At 35.7% G+C, this 22,590-nt stretch overlaps 2 long non-coding RNA genes across 2 annotated transcripts; one reads left to right on the plus strand and one right to left on the minus strand.

Moving 5' to 3' along the window:
• Nucleotides 1–18,611: 18,611 nt before the first annotated feature.
• Nucleotides 18,612–20,666, minus strand: LOC124634063. Its single transcript, XR_006984817.1, has 2 exons — nucleotides 19,667–20,666; nucleotides 18,612–19,341 (listed from the first exon to the last, which is right to left on the minus strand). It is a non-coding gene; the product is annotated as an uncharacterized LOC124634063 (long non-coding RNA).
• Nucleotides 20,667–21,544: 878 nt separating this feature from the next.
• On the plus strand, nucleotides 21,545–22,566 carry LOC124633816. Its single transcript, XR_006984782.1, has 2 exons — nucleotides 21,545–21,725; nucleotides 22,089–22,566. It is a non-coding gene; the product is annotated as an uncharacterized LOC124633816 (long non-coding RNA).
• Nucleotides 22,567–22,590: the final 24 nt, after the last annotated feature.

Genomic DNA, 22,590 nt, shown 5'->3' on the forward strand with positions numbered 1-22,590 from the left:
ACGTATTACCTAGATTCAATAGGGTATTGTATGGCCTGAGTTTGGCTACGACGCTCCTGGGCACTATAACGTCGCGACCAAGGCTTTATGGTGCCGTAATTAATTATCTAACTTCACGGCCCCCAAGCAAACCTCACATTGATCGTTTCAAGCCTTCGGACAATAGATTCCGAGCCAGTTGCCTTGGTAATGGACTAATGGTAGATTAGTTATTAATTTATGGTTTGACAAGTTTTCGTACATTGTTGAACGTACGAAACAGTTCTGTTAGATTCTCTAAACATCTTTTGTATAAAGATGTATGGGTTAATAAATACGTACTAGGTTCAAAATGTTATTTGTTTACATTTCGATTGGCTACAGTCTAACGAGGCAATAAAATTAATCTTAGCATAATAAAACATGAAATGTAAAACTGGAATTACCTAAATATGAATTGGAATCTTACTCCGTGTGCAGCCAAACGTAACTCGAGCGCAAAAGTGGGCGAGCGCAAGATACAAATTGTACAATGTATCGAGTATTCACTCGAGTTGTAGGCAAGGGGAAGTTTGGAAAGGCACGTCAGCCGCGGTGAAGTACAACAAACCAATGAAAACAAGACTTGTTCGTTGGAAGATCGCCTCGTTGCTGAACTTGTGAGAGCAGGAAACATTCAATGATTCCCGACCGCGCCGGGGGAGGCTGCCGCCTAAATATTTTGTCATTGCATCTTTACCGAGTCAAAACTTTGTCTGCGGAATCTCTTCTTGTGTGACATCAAATATGTCTGGCGAAAATGTTGCTCTTAGCTGTTTTAAGTAACTCTGCCTTTTATAATATGGTATGCTAGATTTAGTTATATGTGTGTGTTCTTCTGGACTCGAAGATTTGTCACCATAATTATATTTTCTAATGGAATCATTATAATGAAATTCTTTATATTTTCCGTTTGTTTATAGTATGAATTGGTTAATTCAATTTATTTGAGTGGCCGTCTATTTCAACATTTTCGGCAAAATGGAAGCGGGGTCATTAAATAAATATCCCCAGCTGGAAACTTCGTAAAAGTTCGCTCGGAGTTTTTCTCCTAAACAAAGAAAACAAAAAGTTTTGCTTGCCTTCAAATATCATCATTTATTACGGATAGAGGAATAGAGAATTTCGTATTTGATTTCGGAGCATCTGAAGTACTAATGAATATCATAATCTGAAGACTTATATTAGATAAGTCTATGAAAATTTAAATCTGAAACGTAACAAAGTTATTTATGTACAGACAGAGATGTAAACAATCCTAGCCGGCGCCACGCCAGACATGGTCTAGAACAAAAATAAACTTGTCTAAATGTCTACCTTCCAATTATGTCTTAAATTGAAGTTCCGCAGCCAATCTAAAAGTAGTGTTGCCAGCTAATGGAGAAGCAATATTTCAATTGTCATATTCTGAGGGCAGACAGGTAAATTCCGGAAATAGGTTTTGCATTATAGAGGAGGCTCTTCGAGTTTCAGTTCAGATATAGAGCTGTGTGTCAAAATCAATTTTCACATTTACAGGCCGCTATTTTCAGTGTAGTCTGGATTCTACCTGTGTAGACCAGGAGCATGGATCTTTAATGTTGTGTATGAAAAATATATTTTATTCCGGAAGATAGTTATTAAATATTCTGACAGTGAAAAGCTACAAATACAGTTGGCAATAAATACTTAATTTCTACCAGATTCCCTGTCAAAAAGTTTTAATTTAGATGTAAACGCAAGATGATACCGACTTAATTGATGTTTACTCGATCAAAACTTCTAAAAGTCAAGCGATTTCAACTTTGGAAACTGAAGTCAAACATAGTTGATTGCTGTGGTTAACTGTTATCAGTTAAAGGTGACGTCATTTGATATGCACGGTGTTGGACGGCTCCCGGGCTGGCGGCGCGTCTATTTGAGGAGCAGACGGGGTGTATGTAAGTGTGCAGCCCCGACCTGTCCAGTCGCGCCGGCTAAATGCAGCGGCGACTGCAGCGACACCGATTTGCACTTTGCCATCTGAATCTTTAATAGCCCAGGTTATTTCCACGCGAAGTCGCTAATTAACTTAAATGTATCGTCCCAGCCATTCGAAGCATTTAAAAATGCAGCCATTGTTATTCCGTGCTTTTAGACAGTATTGTAAAGTGATATTGCATGTTATAAAGCTAACGAATGCAAAATTTGTCGACGTTTTGATACGTGTTCTGATTGTTCCGCTTTTGAATGCTTTTAGTTAAATCGTGTGCACTGTTTCGCTTCTCATTTTGTCACTTACTGGCTAATGGAGTGTCATTTAAAAACATTTCAATACATATTCAGCTGCACTAAATATCATGACCCAAAATTAATGGTGTATCCGTGTTTTACCTTTAGTAACAAACTCCGAATCCATCAAATTAGACTGAGAAGCAGTGAGTAAAAACAAGCGAAATTTTCGTTAACAAGAACTGACAGCCCTTTGTTTTACTTTACTTATGGGCTATACGACCTCTTGAAATAGCCTCTGACTCAAAGACAGAGACAAAGTGTAGCGATTTCAAGGAGACAAAATGAGACGCTAAATTCTCCCATTACAAACTGCAAAGCCTCCCCATTGATCACGGTAACGCGTAAAGCCTTCAAAAAATCCAGCAATTTATTTACTGAGTAATTCCCCACTTTACCTACAGCCCACTGCATGCTCTGGCTTGGGCTATTTCTGTATTGTTTCACGAGGTACATCCACAGAGTTAATATTTGAAATTCATTATCAGAGAAAGGAATGTCATTTAAAATTGTTATACCCGAACAAGTTTATATTTGGTCTCTAATAAGGAGGCAACCTTTCCCAAAAGTTTGGAAGGAAATAATTTAAAGTGTTGAACTCGGGTCCCGCGACAGTTTCATCAATCTTACCAGTCAAAGAAACAACTAATTTAAATTGGCCTTTCTCGCGCTCAGCTCGGGAATAAAGACAGGAAATTAACGGAGTCTCCCAAGTTCTTTAATATACTGGTTGGCTTATTTTGTACAGATATACTGTAGATATTGTCTTATTTCTTGAAGATTCATTTTATAGTTTCCTTTCTTTTCGGAAATAAAAATAACAATTGAACAGGATTGTTTACCAATGAAATTAAAGCTTCTGAATTTATGAGACAGTACTCCAAAAATCGGAAACAGTAGGTACCTATAACACAGAATACGATGATTATATTATTTACCGTAAAACAATGTAATAAGGTTTGGATGTTTTTGCTAAACTCGTTAGGCATAGAGGTTTAAGCAGAATATCCAAATATTCCTCCACTTTCCTCACGCATTAAGTTCAATAATTATGAGATAGAGTGTCTATGGAGTGGCAATAAGCAGTTATAATAAGCCGGTGCAGCAGAAGTGCTAACTGAGCACTGCAACTGTTCGAGGATAAAGATTAGACTGTGGCGCCGCGTGCCGACTAGGCGGGACATTTGCGCCTTCCGGACCCTTCTCCACTGACGTCGGATAGCTGAGAAATTTTCATCGGCAACTGAAAATTTACCGAGAAATTGTGGCGGTTTCTTTTATTTACATTTATAAAATTGATAGTATACCTAATCACTGATTTGATTGATTTTAAGTAATCAAATAATATTCTGGTCTCTAAAGGGTAATTCGATTGGTTCGCTGGATGAAATGTAATGAATTATGGGAGTTAATGAAATTACTGGTAATAGCATTTTGTTTGGTTGAGAGTAGTTTTTCACCAAATACATTTATTTCAAGACAACTATAATTCCTCAGATAATGTAGTAAGTTCCATAATTCATTGTGAAAAACTAATTTCGTCATTTTAACAGTTATCTAAATTCCCAATTGTTTCAAACACCCAGTGGACGCCGACACTTAGCTGAAGGCGCCACATTAATTCCTGGGAAACTTGTTAGTTCTGCCTCGACGCAGCATCCTCGCTGCTTCCTTGCCGTTTAAATTTCAAATAAACATTATAAGGAACTGTGAGGCCGTCTAACTGTGCACTTCGATAGAGCCTGCGGGATTGTGGCCTAATGTTTCGAAATATTTTGTTTGTTATTACAGTTGTTTAAGAATTTCTTTAGATGCCCTGCACAAGGTTGTTTTAAGTTTCATTTTAACCACACGAGATCAAATTGATCGGTTTAACCATGTTATCATGAGAGTGTCGGGTGTCAAAAATCAGTTCACAGTTTACTTAGGTACCCCATGGTCATGACTTGTACATATGATGAACTGAAATACAAATTGGTTAATATTATAAAACTGTCAACAATTATATTACCCAGTTACAGAATGACTGTTACGAAAAAATGAGTTGCTTACTCAGCGTTATCCGGGCAGCCATCAAAATTTAATTTAGTAGAAAGCGCACTCTCCCTGTAATGTATGCGGAATGTGCTCAGCTAGTTGCAGTCGTCTCGAAGCAGTAACGAGACCTGTACATCTCCCTACACTTTCTTATTTAGGACGCCGCGAAACTCAGCGATGGAAATTTAAATAAAATAATTTAGGTACTCACCTTATTTCAATATTTTACCTGTTTAAGTAACAGATACTCTTTCTAAGACGCTTGATAAATTCAATTTATTATTCACGTAGAGAGTAAAGGTGTGTTGAGTTACGTCTTTATTTGAAAATTGCGTTGCTGTTTTCCGTAGGCGTTTACGAACCGGTGAGGTGGCTTCCAAATTATAATATTCATGAAAATGTTTGTTTGGTTTTATTACATTACATAATAGCTCAAAATGATTTTTGTTTATTCAAACAAACATAAATTCTCATGATTTTGCGGCAAAAAAAAAACATGCTATTTACAAATTATGTTATGCATGTTTTAAGTTCGAAGGCGTTCTAGGTACTCTATTCTTTCAATACTCAAGTGATAACTTTTATTTAGTCGACTTACCCAAGGATTTGGTTCCACCTGGATATAAAATAAGAGCTTATTTCCGACACCTGAAACGCACTGAACACTTTCGATAAAGTATATCCTCATGGAAATAGTAGTTTATCGAATTGGCTCAGATTGAAATGCTCGGTTCCTAACCGATACTAATTCACGCTACATTTTCCTACTTATTGGAGCTTTGGGAGGGGGTCGGGGGGGGGGAGTATGCGCAGGAGAGGGGGCAGGATTTATAGTGGCATTAGATTCGCATTTGTAGCACAGCGCAGCCCCGGCTACGGACGTGTTGAACGTTGCCCTCTTGCATAATATTAATGCGATAGACTACTTACTGAAATTGTGCTTTCTTACTTCCTACATGCCAAATGTTTTTTTCGATTAATTTTGGGATCTTATAACATATTTTTTGAGAATTATTACTAGGTACTGGTCATTTCAAACTGTGATTTCGTTTCACAAACATGTAAACTCTCTACGTAATTAATTTAATGTTTCACATTTATGTAAATTAATAAAACCACGTCTAAAACTTCTACATATTATTAAAGCATGAAAATAACTGTAAGATTTCATGAAATGTTAGCTTCTAGAATATTATGAAGGTAAGATGTGAAAAATGATTTTATTAAAATTTAAAGTGGAAGCCACAGCTTCTAGCAAGAAATTTTATAAATCTTTATGAGATTTTGTACTACAGGAATTTAAAGTGTACTTACTCAAAAATATTGGGAATAAGTAGGAATATTATTTTATTATACTTATATTTGGTATTAGTAACTGCATAATATGCGCACTGTTCGAATTTTATTAAGTTCGAAATACGTCAGATAACTGACTAAAAATTAACTTATGTCCTCCTCCTTCTATCTAGTTCAATGTCATACAATATCACAAATATATTTATACTCATCTAATTTGGTAATACACTATTATAAAGCATATAAAGCATATAAAGCATTCAAGTAAGGTCAACACAATCTGAAACTAGGACCAACATCCCTTCTAATTTGGGTTCACCTACCACAAAGAGCTATCATTGTGCGAACCACAAATAATATCAGTGACATTTTACATACACCTTACCAAAATCCAGGTACAAATATTGATTAAAACATAATTTAAGTTCCATGTTGGAGTGAGCGCGGGCCGACGGACGGGGCCACGAACCACTACATTGTGGTTTGCCGTCGCATATCAGTGCTCTACAGCGACAATTATGTCCGTCACTGCAACCACATCCATTTCGCTACGTAAGCTTCAAAGGAGGCCATCGACCGCACCAGATATTGAACATTATAATCTCAGAACTATCAAAATGGTATTCCGCAAGAATTTGTTCAAGCACCGCTTTGATTTTGGTATGGACTAATTGGGGCCATAATTTACGTACACATTCAAGACTTCGATTATGAAGATTTTAGGCATACTTGAAACTACGCAATACTATTCGAAGTATTTCGGTCGGAAAATGCCATGCCCTTCACTGAAACTTTAAGGGCTTTATAAGTCTCCTGATTTTTTACTAATTTAATTAATGTTTGGAACTTCCGTGCCGATTCTTTAGACGCGACGCCAACGGTCAATTTCAAGGGAATCTTAATGTTCACGAAATATGATGCTTTGTTAGAAAGAAATAATAATTACAGGTAGGTAAACCTAAGGTTTGCTAATAGTCCCCAGGCCGGCGAACAAATTTTTTTTTGATACATATACATTTAAGACTTTGTGAGTGTCTTCCTTACGATGAGTCCGACAAACTTTTCGAATGCGCAAATTTTGGTGCCGCTGCGTTTTTTAATGCTTGACTCCTGAAATTGTCGATATGACGTCACTATGGCTCTTCGTACATACACGTTTCATCTTTTGAGATTCGTTTAATAAAGTTAACTAGAGAATGGTGGTCAACTTGTCCGATAAAGATTGTGCTGCGTTTGGAGTGTCCACCATCCTGAAAATGTCGGTATGACGTCACTACGACTCTTCGTACATACACGTTTCATTTTTTGAGGTTTGTTTAATAAAGTTAACTAGACAATTGTGGTCAACTTGTCCGATAAAGATCATGCTGCGTTTGGAGTGTCCACCATCCGAAACATGTCGATATGACGTCACTGTGTCTCCCCATACATACATGTCGGTCAAATACAACAATGATAGATAATACTATTCTTATTGCAAATATCGACTTGTCCGACAAATGTAGTGAGGCAAATAGTCAGTTCGACAAGAAAATGAGAAAAAAATATTACAATTGGAAGAAGTTTATTCTTTTTGTCAATTTCTGACTTAAATATTCACGTGCATTATTTAAGTATATTAAATTGGCATACTACTTACCAATTTTAATTACTATTTTAGAAAAAGTAGCCTGACTAAGACGTATTGTTGATATTTTATATTATGTTAAGGAATAATATCCCACATCTATTAATGGACTATATATCAATCAAAAGGTCTTTTTAAGTGCAACATTTTGTCTCAACATACCACTTATCAATTCTTAGTATTTTAGAAGATATAGCCCAAATAAGGCGTATTATCGATAGGTTTTACTATGTTAGGGAATAATGTCCCACCTCTAGGTATGAACCATATGTCAATCGAAAGATCTTTTTAAGCGCTATATTCCGTCTTAACATACCACTTACCGATTCTTAGTATTTTGGAAGACATAACTGACCTAAGGCATATTATTGATACTTTACATTGTGTTAAGGAATAACATCTCACTTGAAGTTATGAGCCATATTTCAATCAAAAGATCTTTTTAAGCGCAAGGTTGTATTAGCATAACTCCGACAAATTGTTAGTACTTTAAAAGCTAGAGCTTTTCTAAGAATATATTATCGGTAGGTTCTGTCAAGCTAATCCATTACTTCTTTAGTAACAAATTATATATTATTTGAAAAACCTTTCCAAATGAAACATTTTGTGTTAACATACTTCCGATAAATTGTTAGTAGTTTAGAAGCTAGAGCTTATTTAAAATTATAATTATTGATAGATGTTTTCAATTAAATAAATCCCATTTCTAGTAATGAGTTATACATCATTCAAAAGACGTTTTTAAATGCAACATTTCATATTAAAAAAACTTCGGCGAATTGTTAGTATTTCAGAAGCTAGAGCTTATATAAGATTATTTTATCGATAGGTGTTTTCAAGTTAATAAATCCCTCCTGTAGTAATGATACATATATCATTCGAAACGACTTTCTAAATGCAACATTTACTATTAACATACTTCACACCAATTGTCAGTACTTTATACCAAATCTTAAAATATATCTATATTTTCCGGACGGTGGACACTCCATATGCAGCACGATCTTTGTCGGACAAGCTTACCACAATTTTCTAGTTAACTTTATTAAACAAATCTCAAAAAATGAAACAGGTATGTACGAAGAGTCGTAGTGACGTCATACCGACATTTTCAGGATGGTGGACACTCCAAACGCAGCACGATCTTTATCGGACAAGTTGACCACCATTCTCTAGTTAACTTTATTAAACGAATCTCAAAAGATGAAACGTGTATGTACGAAGAGCCATAGTGACGTGATATCGACAATTTCAGGAGTCAAGCATTAAAAAACGCAGCGGCACCAAAATTTGCGCATTCGAAAAGTTTGTCGGACTCATCGTAAGGAAGGCACTCACAAAGCCTTAAATGTATATGTATAAAAAAAAAATTTGTTCGCCGGCCTGGGGACTATAAGGATAAGGTTTTAGCAACATTTGTGTTCCAGAAAATAATTTCAGTATGAAGGTGGTTTTTGATATGCGAGGTTGAGCAAACAAATAAATATCTGAATACTTTTTATAAGGAACACACAAGATTACGCATATTACAAGACGGTAGGACAACGTTGTGATGCACCTCTCGCCTTGCTTTCATATTTACCAAAATTTATGATTTCATTTGGTGTCGCATATTTCAAGCGAGCGGCATTTTGCATCGAAACGGGCCGCAATAACATACCGGATTCGCTTTGTTGTTCCTTACAAGCTTAATAAATTCTACTGTATGCTTCCCGTTATTTTAATTTCATATGTTTGCTCATATTTGTTGCATGATTTGCCTTTTGGAACATTATGTACAATCTACATATCTACAATATTCTCGTAGCATACATTCGTGGCAGCAGTCTCTCGTAGCAACCTCTACATTGCTACGACGCTACGATAACGCCTACACTTTACTGGCAACTTATTTAAAAGAATGAAGTTTAGTATGTCTTATTCTAAAAGTATACTATCTATACTAACATTATAAAGCTGAAGAGTTTGTTTGTTTGAACGTGCTAATCTTAGGAACTACTTATCGCCACTACTCGCGCTAATCTTCTTCCTGTTTTGGAAGTGAGGGTCTTAAAATTTGTAGTTAGCCCGCTTACGATAAAAAAAATTGTACGCGGACGTAGTTGCGGGCGACCGCTAGTAACTTATATAAAGCTTATGTTTTCTATATAAAGGCTTGTTATCAATTTATTATCTTTCTTAAAATCACTTTGAATATCTACCAAACCTACCTTCGAACTAACTTTCTTACTAAGAGGTATAGCGGTAAAGTCAATGAGATCCTTGAGACGGGCCGCTCTGCGGAATGTCTAAGTGAAATGAACCGATCAAAAACATCGCATCAGGTTCGACAAGACAGTACACGTACACTATAAATATAATGCGTGTATATACAGTTATAAAAAGGAAGTGTGCAATAGTGTTCGTTTTTCCTTGAACACAGCGGGAGGCAACCTGTTGTGAAGTTTTTAATTAAGTGTGGGGTCGCGTTGCTCCGTGATCCTTTTTGCTTCTTCTTCGCAGCTGAAATTACTGGTTCTTACATGCATTTTATAGCAAAATGAGGCTACTTTTCATATCGTGTTTTGTTTATTGTAAGTGCTAAGAGAAGTTATGAGAAAGAAACAAAAGCCGTGAGATAGAATAAGACGGTTAACTAGAAGCGTTATATAGTGTTTGTAATATGAACCGTTTCAAATGTTTTCGTTTTAGCAATGGATGCTCTTTTAATTATCTTGTAATTCGATATAGAAAAGTTTTTCTATTTTATTATTTTCTATTTTGCAGTCTTTGTTGTTTATTTATTAGTTTCAGCACATAATAAAGTAGAGGAATATGTTGTTTCCCAGAAATCTGTGATTAATTACAGGTATCTCAAGAACTCCTCCAACTTTTAAAATGCACATCATAATTAAGCTTTCTTTGTAAGCTGCTGATTTATTTATTTTATTAATCGAAGTTGGCTACAAAAAATATTGAACATTGAGAACAAGAAGAAGAAAAAAAGTGATATGTTTTTTTAAAGCACTACTTTACTCATATAACAAGCTCTTTTAAAAAGCTGAATCACTTAATCTTCACTTAGGAAGAGAATTTTATGATGATAGCTGATAGGCTCTAAATACAGATAGGCCATTAATTACCAAACTACTCAATATACGGAGTACTGAAAAACAGCCTAGCCTGTCAGCTAACTAGGGCTTCATGATAAGCCCCAGAGCATAAACGATTAAAACAGTTTTCGTGTTCGATATAATGATCGTACTTATACCTACACTAATACAAAACTTCCAAGAGCAGTTATATAATTACATTCGTATAGCGCGATATATTATTAACAAAGCTACAAGTCGTATATTATTTACAAGGCAATAAGCCGTTGTCGATAGTTGACGAATCGAATGCCGGCAACACTACGATCTATTGATTACGTCATTATGCTAAGTATATTTGTTGTTTGTTACTTGGCAACACAATACGTTAGAACTTAGAACCACAGAAGAAGGAAAGATTGCAGAGATGCTATAAGGAAGGTAAGTCAGGCACCTTCTTGTAGGTCAATCAACGTACGGTAGGCGTGATCAGTTACTAGAACTAATGAAACGTTCCGGTCCCTTGTCAAATGAAAACATATACGTCAAAGATTGGTCTTGATTAATTGGTGATTTTATTTTGAAAATCATGGCGGAGCTGGTAACAGTCCTCGTCCCCCGAACACCCGCATTTTGGCGCTCTACTTTCTTAGGAGCTTTTGCGTTATGACATCTCCGCTAGTCATTTGGTTCTCCATGGTTAGAACCGTGTAATTGATTATAAGTCAATACGAAAAGGTATTCTAATATTTATTCTGTGTGTGGAAGGTTGGTTCAAGTTTTATACTTGACACATTATGGTAATATGATGATGATGTATTTGTGTTCTCACTTACAATTTACAATTCTTTAATGTTCTATAGTTCCTTAGTCTATGTGTTATGTGCATAAACTCATCAGAAAGACATGAGACACCAATCGGATTTTTTCAAAATGGTTTCAGTCATCGTTACTTTTTGTCACTCGTCAGATCATTCCAGAAAGAGCCCCGATTTTCACTCCACCGATGACACTCTATTAGGCTCGCTCCACGGTGAGGATATTGACTATTTTCGGGCGCAATCACTTTCACTATCACTCTTAAACCTGAAAAAATGGTGCTGTAGCAGAACTTTTAGGAACTACAGAAGGTGGAAAATGGTGTAAAAAGAGTAATTATAGATAGTTCAACTCAGTTTTGCGCGCGGCCTTATGTGTGGGTACACCTTGTACATATACAGTGACTTTGTGTGCGTGACAAGAGTAGTACAGTCGGGTACAAATACAGTTATTTAGGGGTTGTATACGGGTGTTTAAAGAAAAACAGGTATTATGTAATAATATATATTATAAATAGCGAATCCGAAAATTCATCATTTCATTTTTCAAGTAGCGATTCAAAAGAAAGAACAGAAGAAAGAAGAAGAATTGTATCCCAACTTTAACAAAGCTGGTCGGTTCGCATTATTCTGAATCGCTACTTGAAAAATCAAATGATGAATTTTCGGATTCGCTACTCTCACCAAGGTTAATAATGAATTCTGACTGCATGTCAAAATGTCTATAGTATTCTTCTTCTTTCTTCTGTACATGTCGACAAGTATTAGACCACACCCCATCATCAATTTGACTTAAACGTTCATTTATGAGTTTCATTATTTCCGTCACATTCTGGTCGACATTATGGGGTTTAATTCAGGATGATATGGTGGCAATCGAAGAACTTTTATGCCATATGGCTGAAGTATTTCGTCAATCTTGTAAGAGATATATTTTTCTTTATTTTTTTTTATCAAAGCATACAGTTCAATTTTTTTCATATCTTGCTCAAAAGCTATATTTTTTTCTGTCAGCCATCTCTGCATTTCTATTTTTTTAGAATTAGAATTTGGGGCTCTGTCATTTTGAACATTATGGTATGAGGCATTATCAAGCACAACCACAGAGTTAGGTGGAAGATTCGGTACTAGACGTTCTTTTAGCCACTTTTCGTAGTTTTCAGCGTTCATGTTAGAGTGGTAATCACCATTAACACTATTTGCTTTGTATGTCAATAGTGCGTTAGGTACGAAACCGCGTTCTGAACCAGCATTCACAATGATAATTCTCTGTCCTTTGTACAGGTTTCTCTTTAAAGGTGGTCCATCTTTGTAACCCCATCCTTTGTTTTGCACATGATTGGTTAAGATATAGCTCTCATCTGTATATACGATACACCGATTTTCTTCACGGTATTTGAGTAATTTTTTTAAGTAGGACAATCGTAGTTTTTGGATGTCATGCCGCTCCATAATAACACGTCTGTTATCCACAGTTTTTCGCCATTTGTATCCCAACTTTAACAAAGCTGTCCGCAGAGTCGAAATACTTCCATCATAGTTAAGTTTATCTTGAAATATTCTTTTCAACTTTAGCAAGGTAGGTAACTCGCGATGTTTCAAATGGTAATTTTGAATAGTGGAACGTATAACATCAACGTTAAAGTTGTCTAATTCTAACTTCTTTAAACGTTTTTTACGATCTTTATGCGGAGATTTAAACTTAGAGTCAGATTCTTTTCCTTCAGCCAATATATTAGTAATTGTTCTCTCCGATACCCCCACTGCCATTGCTGTTCTTTTCCGTACGCTATTTAAATGTTCACTTAATTTCGATATTAAAATTGGACTTGCACTGCATACTGAATCACTTACTAGTTCTAATATATCTCTCGCATCTTTTTTCAGAAATTCGTATACCTTAGCAATGGTTTCTCGAGTCTAAAACAATAATACGTAAACGTTAACTTTTTTTTCATATATAGAATCATTGTAGAAGTGTGCCCTGTTGCATATCCAACCTCCTGTTTTACGACCGGCTCCTCCGACCGGCTCCTGTTTTACGAGTGCAGACGGTGCAGCAGCAGCCCTCTGCCGCACCTGCGGGCGCTTCCGCGGGATACATATAGAGCCTCAAGCTCTAAGACCTACCCAGGTTTGGTTGTGTAATGAGTGTCATGGCAGGGTAGTGTAATTTTTGTGAATTTATACTTTTTATTTTGCGTATTGTACCTATTGTGTGGCCTTAAAATGTTTGTATGTATACTTAGATGTAAGGATTAAGATTGTGAGTGTAGTTAAGAATACTACTGTGGTTCCTATATTTTGTCGTAATTTTAAATATATAATATTAGAATTTTTGTAAACATTTTTTAGGGGGAGGAATAGTGTAGTGTGGTGTTATTATACTTGATTATACGTCTTTTTACATTCTTAGTCCACACTTTTATTTATTGTCCGCGTACCCCGAGCTAGAAAATATGTAAAAAGTATTTAATTCATCCTAGATATTTCACCTCATTTATTTCTTAGATACTGTCAATGTCAATTTGAAAAGACGTATGAGAAAATAATGAAAAACTGTAAATTTTACAGTTTGAATGTTGAAAAGCTTTGAATGTTGTAAATAAAATAAAAATTTTTGAAACGCAAATTTACCTGACTCCTTAAAGATTTTCTCCGTGAAGAACTAGACATTTTCGTAAACGATTGTACCTGACTGCCGCGTCACTGTCACACGAATGAAAGTTGTATATTACAAGCTTACGCACACATAAGGCCGCGCGCACAACTGTGTTGAACTATCTATACAACGTTACACAATTTGGAAAAGAAGACATTTTTGTGCAGAAAATAACTGGAACCATGCTTGCCGTCAATAGCTAACGTAGCGCGTAGAGTTTCGTAGCATTCGTAGTGTCTACGACGTAGCAACTTTTATATTTTTATTATTGAAGTGTCTACGCAGACTCACAAATTTAACGCGCCTTGTATAGAACGTTCGTAAAAAGGAATATAAACAGTCTTTGCCGACGTCAAACAATACAGGTTTATGGGCTTCTCATTCAATTCTTTTCATTAAATAATAAATGTTAATTTAACACAGCAGTAAGACATTTCCCATATTTTTTTACGTCGACAAGCTGGGGAAATATTAAAATTATAACGTCCCCAGTCATTACGGCGATTCCATCAAAATTTAATTTACTTGAATAGAAACGTGAGGGAACTCATTTTGATACGTCTCCCGCGACAAAAGCGAGTAATGTTCTAATTTCTTATGTCGAGATTACTTTACGGCCCAGCGGGCTATTGTTCATATTTGCGAAATTGTTATTTTTATGCGTGATCATAACAGCTGTAGCGAGAGTGTATAGTACTGGCATTAATATTAATCCGACCATGCGAGGTGGATTTATTATTCTCAAATATTGACAAAGTCCCCTTTATAATACCTTACTCAAACATTCGATGGCTGTTGCAATAAATGCATTTTTTAATTCATGTATCGTATAACGTTATATTTTCTACGAATATAGTAACGGTGAGGAGTTTTGAATAAACAGTGTTCATGGAAAGTCTTTTGTTGTTTTATTGTTTACTTCTATAGAAGCTTTTAGAATAAAGAATAGAAATCATCCACCAATGACGGTTCTTATGAATGTGCTTCTATGGGACGCTATTTCTTAAAAAAAGTATTTAAGGTTAAATAAATTTCATAGAATGAGACAATTTTAGTTATCTAATCTATATGAGTTTTGCTGCGTCTTGATATAAAACGGGCACATTCCCACCAATCTGCTGACTACGTGTGTTTGTAAAGTAGGTAGACCTTCCGCAAACATACCTCATTTCTTATTAAAGGCCTATAAAAATTTAAGAGGCGTGTTTCAATCGCAGCGGATACCAGAGGGCGAGCGCCTCCGGAACTGAGCTGGGACCACGGAGTTAGGAAAAATGAGCGGAGGTGCCATAATGCAGGTAGGCTAGGCGCCTTCACCTAGGTCAAATGCCTACGTTGGGCATGACCGGAACGATCAGTTACGAGCGAATTAACTATGATTTCTGGTTCTTTGAAACATTTGTCTAAGTTGTTGCTGTCACAAAAAATAGGCGGGTCCAAAGAAAGCGTATTGGGGCATACCAATACGCTTTCTACCCGTCCCCCGAAGATCCGCATTTTTTCGTGTTACTTTCTTAGGAGATTTTCTGTTTAATGGCATCTCCGCTAGTCTTTTGTTCTCAATGGCCGGGACTGATATAACCGTAACTCACCAACCGGCATCCGACTGCGTCCAAAAGTTACATGTGCACCTATTTATATACATACCTACCTTACCACCTCAGCCCGATTGATGGCGATTGACTTCCTACAGGATTAAACGTATTCAGGTCACAACTGACAATTTATTGGGCAATTAAATCGTGTTTAGGTGGTGCTCGTTAATTCTGTATTAACTGTGGAGTCCAGTTTCGTAGTCACATCATGGATGGAATATTTGGTAGTTTTGACGTCAGAAATAATTATTATAAAAAAGTCTTGGAAAAGCGAGTATATAATTAACTTAGCCACTAGCTTTTATTATATACTAAGTTTTGTATGACTAAACGTACCTATAGGCTCTTTCACATCAAGAATCTCGCCCTTTTGCTAGTAGTAGTGCCTTTTGCTTTTAAATATATCTGTCGGTACCACCCTTCCCACAAAATGACACTAATTTAGTATAAAAATACGTCCCAACCGGGGATCGTTACCACAGATCCTTTTCCTTCATAAATATATTAGCGTGTACAATTTGTACATCGATTAGCAATAAAGAATAATATTAGTAGCGCAGTTGAGGTCACGAAAATGCTCTTCCTTCCTCGAGGGGGTCGTAAGCGGGGCTGTGGAATTATGCCACGAGTAAGGACACCAGTATGCACCTGAGTTCGGTATTAATAACATTAAAGGGACTAATATTTGTATTCATGTAGCTTGTTATGACAACGTAGTGTCATTGCTTTGGATGATTTGAAGAACAGATTTAGTAAGAAGTAATTCTTCGAAGAGTCAGTTTACTGAAATAAGGTTTAATCCTTTATCCGCACTTCATCCTCTAATCTATTCAACTTTAATCCACAAAGATTGAATTCATATCTCAGTGAAATTCAAGCCAGTTTCTCTCCCTAAACGTATTGATAAAAAAACATTGGCTGAACAAGCCGAGGGCAAAATTTCCGCGAGTTAAGACTTTTCTTCCGTTTCCTTGGCCGTGTAACGAACTGTGTGCGAATGTGATATTTATAGACTTTTTCGTTCTCACTTTTTCCGAGAACATTATTGCTTGGAGGAGTAAAACGATACATAGCTATAATAAACGCTTTTACTGTTATAGCTCAGGGTCATGCAATCCTTACAAATTATATACGACGTATTATTTTTTAATGGACTTTGTGCCTTAGTTTGGCTTTGGTGAACAAAAATCGATGTTAAAGTAAAAACAGTGACCATGACCCACGTGTAAACGAAGTCGAACTTTTTTATAAGATTTTTATCAGTTATATTTTACTATAAAAAGTATAAAAGTGATAAAATTACTCGTATTTTCATTTAAAAAACATTAGAAATATTTGGCGATCTAAACTTAATTTAGGTACCATGTGTGGGATATAAATGTAGGTAGGTAACTTATGTACTCAGACCGTAATAATATTTGCTCAAAGTTAGCTTTCCTGGGACTTTACTCGCGCGGTTAAGCTGTGGGTGATAAAATATATTGCATAGTAAGTGCGCTGTGGAAACGTTTCATATTTCAGCGTCTACAAGTATAAAAACAACAGTAAACGTGATCATAGGTCCCGTGAAAGACTACCTTAAAAGTAATTAATTCCATTAAAATTAAAAGTTAAATAGTTACGTCATTTATGTCTTCACTGAAACTTCATAGGCTCTAGTTATGGGGGTATTCAGTATAGGTATTAGGTATATGTTTACTTTTACCAAACAATCTTCAAACACTACCTATATATGAATTGTCAGTAGGTGAGTCATTACTATAATTTATGAACACTTAAATTGATTGATCACCAAATAAAGCCCACAGTTGCTCACCACCAAACGCGACTGTAGTGACATGTCACAATATGACATTTTTGTACAAAACTTATCAGTTTCATTTGGAATATGAAACTGATAAGTTTCACACTGCAGAATTATCAGCTGTTTCACGATTAGTAAACAGTATCGATATTTGCAGATAACAGCACAAAACAAACCTTACAAGTACTCAGAATTTTGTTGTTTACGTCGCCTACAAAGGACACTGACTCATTAGCGACTAACTAGCTAATCAACAATGCTGTTTAGGTACAAATGAAATTCCTAACTGAAATTTCATGTCTCTTCCCAGTATTTTGTTTCATATTTCAAGCATTAACGTTTTTCTGTTTAGTTTTTCCATATCCAGGAATAGTCTTCTAGAAAAAGGATTATATTCGGGGAACTACGGCTTTTCTTTGGAAAGTACCTTGATTTGTTACCGGTGGGAGCAACAAAGGAACCATGATTTAGGTAAAAGACATTCCTTACTAAAGCCAATAAGAGTATTTCGTTATAATTTACTTGTCAATCTCTTTGAATGTATTTCTTCATGGAAATAAGAATGTACTTATGATACATAGTGGAATATGAAAAAGCCGACAGTTCACAAGATATTGTTCTTTGCATAATTTCTTATTTATTAATCCCTATCCTAGTATTGTGAGGGTCTCTCGCGAAGGCTTTCCGTATATTGAACTTTATAAAGACAAATTAGAGACCACAACAAGTATTTGTTCAAGTACTGTTAAGATGTTTTTCTTCGATATTAGTCATTGTTATTGGTACTGATGTCTGGTATGAAAATAATAACTTCGTAATTATCTTTCAGGTACACGACCTATCTCTTATCAATACAGTCGTATTATCAATATTAATGAGATGTGAAAAGGTGTTTTGATAATAATTATTGCAAATTGGCATTGTAATTTTGATGTTATGGAGCATTTAAATTGCATGTAAAAACACAAAAAGAATGCAATTACTCATGAGAAATATATCCATAAACTATGAGTTAGTTTTTGTTTAATTTCCTTGTAAGATGAACTAAGTAATATCGCTAGATAGTATCGCTTTCTTCCCAACATTTATACGGAATACAATCCAACACATCTGGCGAACGTAATCTTGTTATGAAGAAAAACTTTCTTAATAAGAGCGCTGTTTGGTTTGCTATTTCCCTTCATAGTCTTGAAGAGGAAATCATCAAATAATTACTTGTTTTTAGCAGTGTGCGCATTGTTTCCATTTCTGCGGATACAGTATATAACTTATGATCTCTATATTATTACAAACATGCATGATTTCACCTATTTCAGCGTGTGTGTGTGTGGTATGTAAGTAATAGTGTGTATTTATTTATTTAATTTAGTTCACTAACGATTGTGTGTAAAGTAATTAAGGTTTGAACAAAAATACAAAGAAAAACACTTGAATTGTTAGTTTTAACAAAGTTTTTAATTAATTGAGTGTCGATATCAACAACATTTTAACATTGAGTACACTTTTATTTCAAATCAGTACGTTCTTCGAACATTATCAATTCAGATAAGATTAATTAAATCATTACACCATATCAAGTTACAGTTTTTGAGAGATTAATAAACTCTTTCATTAGCAGATCTCATTTTTGTAGAAATTAGGGCTATCGCGATGTGTCATCGGAATAGCTGATGAGTGATGCAGTCCATTCGTCGAGTTGAGCAGTACCTAAGTTAGGGTGCACCTACACGGTGCAAGTAGCTCGCGCATGTTGAGGCACATGCGCAGGTTACATGCATTTTAAAGACGTGCGGGTCCAGCGGTTCCATCCACGTGCTCTTGTCACCTGTCATTTGTCACTTGCGCATGTTAACTTGCTCCAGCTTCATGCACCGTGTAGACGCACCCTTCGTTTAGACGGTTAGCGCGGTGTTGCCCCTCCATATGGCTGAGCATAATGGGGTGGGGGATAAGGGCCTGGTGGGTATTGTGGCTGTTCATAATACGGTGGTGGTGGATGGTGGGGATGGTGATGTGGTGGCGGTGGTGGGTAATGTGGATGATGTGGTGGCACCACTGGGTTCTGGGGATAGTGCGTCTCCATTTGTCTGCGGAACCAGCAATGGGGCACACAGTACGTCCCGCATTGGGGACCGCAGGGCTGAGCGTGTGGGGGCGGCATTACTGAAAGAGGATAAAACACTGTTAAGTAACCAATCAACTGCTTATATAAACATAGGAACATTTTGATGATCTTTGTATACTAAAGTATAGATAGGTTTAGTTATTATGTTATGGATTTCAATTAAATCCCTCGAAAAATTCAGGCATTTAGATGTTGAATTTGATTTTTATACCACAAAAATATGTACTACTACAGGTCAAGTTTCTTGAACGGTATTGTATACCCAACACCATTGAGTTATATGGAGCGTTACGCCTAACAGAAAACTTAAAAAGAAACTTCATAACTCCAAATAAATAAACAACAACAAGAAAATATCCTCACCTTGTTTTATAAGTTCCTTTTGTTCACAAATAATTAATTTATTGAAGGGCTTGTTTACAGCAGGTGAAATCAACAGTGAATGATAAGGGTCCTATCGTTGTACGTATTTATCACATTTTTCGTGAGCTGCGCAAGTCTTTATCAACGTGGTTCGATAAACCTGATAATAACACGTGAGGATTATGACTAATGAACGATATATTGCAATTAAGAACCGGAACAGGAATGAGTGTTGTTTTCAGTGACACACTAACTAGGTGTGAATCATCTGAGATCAGCTTATAATTCTGTGAATACAACATCATATTCTAGCTGAATTCGTCAGCTTTGAATTAAGACTTACTCCTTGTTGTTACATGAATATGTTTCACAAATAAACACTATGATTCTGATTCTTTTTACATCAGAATTAGTGCGAAACTTGTAAAAGTTCTTTTCTTGACGATCGATGATATTATTAACCGTGTATTTATTTGCTTTAGGTGCGCTGCAAATGGCGTACTATTCGCGACGGACTTTTTGTCTACCATACAGACATTTTCTGTACGTACGGACTCAATCGCAAAAAGAGCGTCGTCTGCGCGTTACACCTTAAAGTACCTATTGGTTACAAACTTATCAGGTTACCAAAATGTAGGTCTATGCTGTCTGAGTTGACATCTAGTAAAACTCGTCAACTTAGTAATTTGATAGAGTATCTACTAATCAGTACGAGTTGACCAGGATTGCACATAGTTGGTGTTGATATTCCAGTAGGTATTTCCCACTTACGTCATTTCGCTTTAATCAAATGTCATTTGATTGAGGACTTCGGTGACTTCGGTGAATACAACCCATTATACTGGGATGGTACATACTGGTGTTTTAGGAACTATATTAGGTACTATAAAAAGTTAAGAACAATAAGGAGGTTTTATCATATTTTGCAAATTGTTATGTTCTTTAGTTTGAATGATATTGGCTCCTATGAGTTATCATCACAATTAGCATAATATTGCCAGCACCTGGTAATACAACTGGATTCAATTATACGCTGAATTACAATATTAAAAATGATTTTTAATGTATAACTAATATTTGTCGAATTCTCATATTATTTGTTATGACTGATTGATTAATATTATCTTATAGATTGTACCGTTTGTACCTAGTGTGATATTTTACACGTGATGTAATAATTAACAATTAAAATGTCATGCTCTTTTAGTGGCACGAGGTAAAGATTTAATTTCATATTTAAGTTCAATTTGTTTGTTGTTTGGGGTCAATCATTCATTATTGTAATAAACATTACGCATATTAAATTAATATTTTAATTTTTTTTCCTATGATCACTGAAGAAATATTGCTAACGCATCTGAGTTCCAAAGCGGAAATATAGTTTGGATCAAAGTCCTTTCATACCTTCATCGTCGAGAAAACAATACCTCCGACCATCGACCTTTAATGTATTTGTACTTACCTACATGTTTACCATGTTTTTGACACACACTTCCTATTTCATATTCTGGCGAACCCCCTGTCATGTGAAATCGTTTGACAGTTCGTACCACCAAGTTGAAATTTTTACCGATATTAATATCATAAATATGTATCAAACAATACAGCGAAATTGTTCTCAATGTTTGGGTTATTTATATTTGTAATTCTTACGATACCTTATCTGAGTTGTTAATTGATAACAGTATCGAGAGCTCGACAGGTAAATACCTAAAAATAACTCACTTCAGTCAAAATATACTTCGGTAAGTTACCTAAAGGACAAAGTTCAACGACCAAGTTCTCGAGACGCAAAACTCTTTATTAATTAAAGATCAATAATTATTTACCTTTTCGAAGGCAATAATTAAAATTATTTATATGCCTTAATAATGAAGAGGAAAATTATCGATTCTCTGTTATCGATAGGATACGATAAAACATAAACATACGAGATAACACCTAGGAGGTACTTAGTGAGAGTACCTATATGTTAGAGTACTAATTGTATTATTTTAGTTCAGAAGCAGACACTGTAACGAACAGTTGACTTTATTGTATAAATTGAATTTCTTCTGAAGTGAGTTTTTGCAACAATCTTATATTTTCATTTGTGTGTGACTCATCTAGCGTCATTTACTAGACCCAGTTCCATAAACATTTGAAAATGGGTAACATGCGTAAGTCAGCCACCATTGTGTCATTGTTTCAATAGAAATAAAAGTGAATTGTATGCCTACTAATTATTGTGTAAATAATGTTATTATGATGATATTATAACAAGAAGTTAATCAATGTAAATTCTTGCCGGTTCGACCCTACAGGACCTACTTTTTGGAACCGTGCGTTTAACATTTATTGCCTGATTCATACATGGTAACTAATTTGGCAAAATTCAGAAAATATTGTTCCAATTTTTATGAATGTAATGTTATGAATACAGATATGCCACCGCCCCACGGCCCTCCACACCACGGACCCCCACATCATGGGCCTCCACATCACGGACCGCCCCATCATGGACCGCCCCATCACGGACCACCCCATCACGGACCACCTCACCACGGTCCACCCCACCACGGTCCGCCTCATCACGGACCACACCATGGTCCACCCCACCACGGTCCGCCTCATCACGGACCACCCCATTGGAGGTGAAGAGGGCAAAACAATCACAATTGAGAATCATACTCTAATTAAATAAAACTTAGATACCTATCATGGAAATTTTCTTTCTAATTACAAAAGTTAATCGCTGACTTCACGGTAAATTAAGATCCCAGGAATAAGGATAAAAATGTTAATGTTGTTTTTAAATTAAACTTGGAACAGTTGATGTAGTTAATTTAATTAAATACCTATAAAATTCAACTGGCTGTTAATTATTAAGACATATCGAATAAAATAATATATTGCAAAAATGGTTTTTATTTCGTTTTACAAGA

This window comes from Helicoverpa zea, chromosome 10 (assembly GCF_022581195.2).
Source record: "Helicoverpa zea isolate HzStark_Cry1AcR chromosome 10, ilHelZeax1.1, whole genome shotgun sequence".
NCBI lineage: Eukaryota > Metazoa > Arthropoda > Insecta > Lepidoptera > Noctuidae > Helicoverpa > Helicoverpa zea.